A 4,739-nucleotide genomic window follows, 5' to 3' on the forward strand; every position below is an offset into this window, starting at 1 on the left:
CTTCATTCGGCCCAGCCTTATCTCCAGCTCCACAAATGAGAGACTGCAGATTACTATTCAGTCATTAAAAAGAAGGAAATCCTGTCATCTCTAATAACATGGATAAATGTGAAGGACATTAAGGTAAGTCAAATAAGGGAGGCATTGGAAGACAAATACCACGTGATCTCACTCATATGTGGAATTTTAAAAAGTCGAACGTATAGAACCAAAGAGTAGAATGGTAGTTACCAAGGGTGGGGGTATGGAGGAGCTGGAGATACATCGCTCAAAATATACCAAATTTCACTTAACAATAGGAACACGTTCAATAGATCTATAGTATAACATGGGGCCTATAGTTAATAATAATGTATCACATTCTCAAAAATCATTGAGGGTAGATTTCAAGTGTCTCACCTCAAAAATGTTAAATATTTGAGGTAATATGTATGTTACATATGCTCAATTTAGCCATTTTGAGATGAATGTTTCCAAAATGTCACATTGTACACAAAAAATATTTGTCAATTAAAAAATGAATTTCTTAAAAGAGCCCTTAACTGCCAGAGTCAGTTGATGAAACCAGAGACAGTCCATGCTGGGAAACTAGGGGCATTAAATAGGAAATGTCAAGAAAAAACAGTTACTGAGGCCTTACTAGGAGGCCAACATGGCAGTATATTGGGTGCTTAATATGTGCCAGACATAGCCATGAGTGTTTTAGAAATATTAACTTGGCCAGGCATGGCGGGACACACCTATAGTCCCAGCTAATTGGGAGGCTGAGGCAGAAGGATAACTTGATCCTAGGAGTCCAAGACCAGGCTGGGCAACATAGCAAGACTCCAACTCTGAAAATAAAAATAAAAATAAACATATACTCACACATTCATACATACACTCATTTCATCCTCACAATACCCCCACGACGTAGGTACTACTACAATCACTGTTGTGTACATGAGGAAACCTAAACATAGAGAGGCCAAGTAGCTAGCTTAAAGTCACACCGCAACTAAGATGGGACCCGTGCCCTCAGCCAAGCCTACAGTGGTCCTGGTCACTGGAGACAATTATGCTGAGGTCAAGAGAGAACCAGGGTCCCAGTCCCCTACCACGTGGGGAAGGCAGGCAGTGGGTAGAGGGAAAACAGGGACAGCCAAAGATGTCACAGCTCCTGTCCTACCCTATCCTAGTCCTAGCCTAGCCTCTGTGATGTTATGTGTGCCCATATCCCTTCACTGGGCCACGTGGAGGGGAAAAGGAAGGTCAAGGGAGGTGTGTCCCACGTATGGGCAAAAAGCAGCGTTCAGCCTGTTCACTCGAGGCACGAGAGGCGAGGGGAAGCTATGGGGGCGCGGGCTTGTCCCGAGGCCCAATTCCACCCCTTGGTTGGAAGAGGACAAGCTTGACCTGGGAAAAGTCTGTCCCCATTCCTGGAAGGGACGGGAGGTGCCCTGGCAGGATCTCTGTCGGCATCTAGTGGCCACTGGGGCGCGTGACACGCACGGCGGACCGCGAGGTGGTACCCAGAGCCCAGAACAGGTTTCTCGCCCACCCGGGGCTTCACGGGTCCGGGACCCCAGGTTCTAGAAAACACGCGTAGGAAAGCAAATGGGCTGTATTTCCCGCAGCTGCCGTCAGACGCCCAGTAGGGTTCGTGACCCACGCCATGTGAGGACCACGGCCGAGGGTGAAGCGCGTCCCAGGCGGCTGGGTCTTGCAGCTGGGCAAGGCAAGAGCCGAGCGGAGGGGACCAGAGGGGACGAAGCGGGTGGGCTAGGGAGCCGGCTAGTGCGCCCTGGTCACTGAGGCGCCGCCCTGGGGCGACTTCTGGCCGGTGCACAGGCCCTGCCCCGACAGCTCCCCGCCCCTCCTTGGCCAGCCGGCCTGGAAACCCCTGCAGTCTTCCCTCTGCTCAGCAGCCTGGGGACCCTCTCAGGCCCCCGTTTTGTCCTTGTCCTGTAAGACCCGAGCGACCCTGCCTCCTCCTCTCTCCCACAGCTGCCACCTCCTGCTGCTCCACCTTCTGGCTTCGGCTTCGCCCTGGGCGGTGGCTGCGGAGGGGCCTGCAGCCAGCCAGCCTCCTCCCTTCCCTGGGGGCCAGGTGGCCGGGGCTGGCGGCGCCTGCTTCAAGGACTTCCCTCTGGCTCAGGCAGGGAACGTGCAGGACACACAGCAGAACTGACGCGGGGGTGGGGGTGAGGCTAGGGGGAGGCCAACCGCCTTACCTTCCAGAAGGCCCCGAGTCACCATGGCCAGTCTGCAAGGACTCGGGGAAGACACCTGGAAGCCCTCTTGGGCCCTTAACCTGTGCGCTCCTCTCTGAGGCTTGGCGCACTACAGCGTTCTCTGTTTCAGTTCCATGTCTGGAGAAATGATCTTGATCCAAACAGGATGTCCAGACGGAATGTGAACTGGACCCACCGCGCCACAGTGCGGGAGCCCAGAAGGCTTGGTGGCTGAGACTCCCAAGGCAAGTGCGAATGAAGCCGGTTTCATGGCAGTGTTAGCAAGAGGCAGAAGGCAGGGATTAGGTGGGTGGATCTCCCCAGGGAAAGATTTCTGAATGTTGATACCTGGGCCTCATCTTCAACTAGATGAAGATGAGAACCCGTCTAGATGAGAACACCAGAACCCGTCTCTAGGGGGTCCAGGCTTTTAAAAAACTCCTTGTGTAAATTTAGGGAAAGCCAGGGATGATCTGATGAACTTTCAATTTGGGGTGCAAGAGGAGATGTGGTTACGGATGTGGTGAGGGTTGGGGTGCTGGATCCTGACCTGGATCCTGAGTCCGAAGCCTTGTTACCATACCCCTCTCCTGAACACCCTAAGGTAGAGTTTGAGGGTGTCAAAGGTGAGTTGTGATAATTGGGGAAGAGAAGCTTCCTTGATCCGTGGCAGTCTCCAAGGTCGGTCCTATTGGCCAGTCTTTGGTACAGGAGATTGAACCCAGGGGAACTTAACCGCTGGGCCACATCCCCAGCCCTCTTTTGTCTATTATTTAGAGACAGGGTCTCACTGAGTTGCTTAGAGCTTTCACTAAGCTGCTGAGGCTGGTTTTGAACCCGCAGTTCTCCTGCCTCAGCCTCCCAAGCTGTTGGGATTACAGGTGTGCACCAACACCCCTGGCAAGGGGCAGATGTTCCTTAAAGGAGAGTAAGGTATGGGCGAAGCACACACTACCCAGTCTTCTGGGTGGTAACTTTATGCCCAAGAATACCCCTCTGTTATGAGAAGACAGAACTTCTTCAGTGCTGGCAGGGCATTTGGATAGAGTGAAACACCTGTACATACACCACCACAGAAAAGGACTAATTGTCTTCTTACCAAAGTGAACTTTAGAGCTAGGGATGTGGCTCAGTGGTAGGTTCCTTGCCTACCATGTGCAAAGCCCTGGGTTCGAACCTAAGCACCCACCCTCAAAAAGATGAAGTTCAAATTTGGAGTGCAGAAAGAGGTCTGCTTAGGGATGTGGTGAGACACAAGGCCACAAACAGTCATTACTGTCTCCACATCACACCTGTGACCAGGTCTGAAGTTCAGCCTTTCCTTTACACCTTCTCACTGCATCCTCTACCTCACTCCATCCAAACCCTGACTTTATCTGAGGTGTACACACCTTCCCTCTTCCTTTGTAAACAACTAACAAACAACAACAACAACAACAAAACCCCACTGGATTCTATTACCAAGAGAAATTTCCTAACACCATCTCTGTATTCCTCAAGTCATACCTGTGCTTCGCCCATACCTTACTCTCCTTTAAGGAACATCTGCCCCTTGCCAGGGGTGTTGGTGCACACCTGTAATCCCAACAGCTTGGGAGGCTGAGGCAGGAGGACTGCGAGTTCAAAGCCAGCCTCAGCAGCTTAGTGAAAGCCCTAAGCAACTCAGTGAGACCCTGTCTCTAAATAATAGACAAAATGGGGCTGGGGATGTGACTCAGTGGTCGAGTGCCCCTGGGTTCAATCCTGGTACCAAAAAACAAAAAAATCTGCCCCTCCCTTTGTCTCTGAAACCACTCCATTCCACATCCAATGGGAAATCAGTTTTCTTGTTTAAAAGACATGTTACTAAGTAGGGGGTAAACTAAACTAACATCTCTAAACCCAATGTTTCTGCAATATCCATAATCTTCAACACATCCCTGACCCTGTACCCACTGAATCTCTCACCTTAGCAATATCATTTATTAATTTTTAAAGATAAACTTTGAATTTGAGAATAGATCTATATTTACAGAAAAGTTGCAAAAGTGATACAGAGTTGCTATATCCCCCACTGAGTTCCACCCAAGTTTCCATATTGGTGATATCTTACATGATTATCATGCACTCATTTCAAGTGATGAACCAATATTGATATATTATTAATCACAAAAGCCTGTAATTTATTTGTATTCCCTTAGTTTTTGTTTGTTTGTTTGTTTTTCCTTTTTCTGTTCCAGAACCCCATTCAGGATCCCAAATTATTGCATCTAGTCCTTAGGCATCAAGGCCTTAGGCCAATTGCATTTAGCCTGGGCTCTAACAATTTCCTCAGACTTTCCTTTTTTTGAACCCAGCGGTGCATATCCACTGAGTCACATCCCGAAACCTCTAAATTTTCTATTTAGGGACAGGGTCTCACCAAATTGCTGAGGCTGGCTTTGAACTTGTGATCCTCCTTCCTCAGCCTCCCCAGCTGCTGAAATTACAGGTGTGTGCCACCGCACCCAGCCCAGATTGTCATTATTTTGGGTGAGGTACCAATCA

This window comes from Sciurus vulgaris, assembly GCF_902686455.1.
Source record: "Sciurus vulgaris genome assembly, chromosome: X".
Taxonomy (NCBI): domain Eukaryota; kingdom Metazoa; phylum Chordata; class Mammalia; order Rodentia; family Sciuridae; genus Sciurus; species Sciurus vulgaris.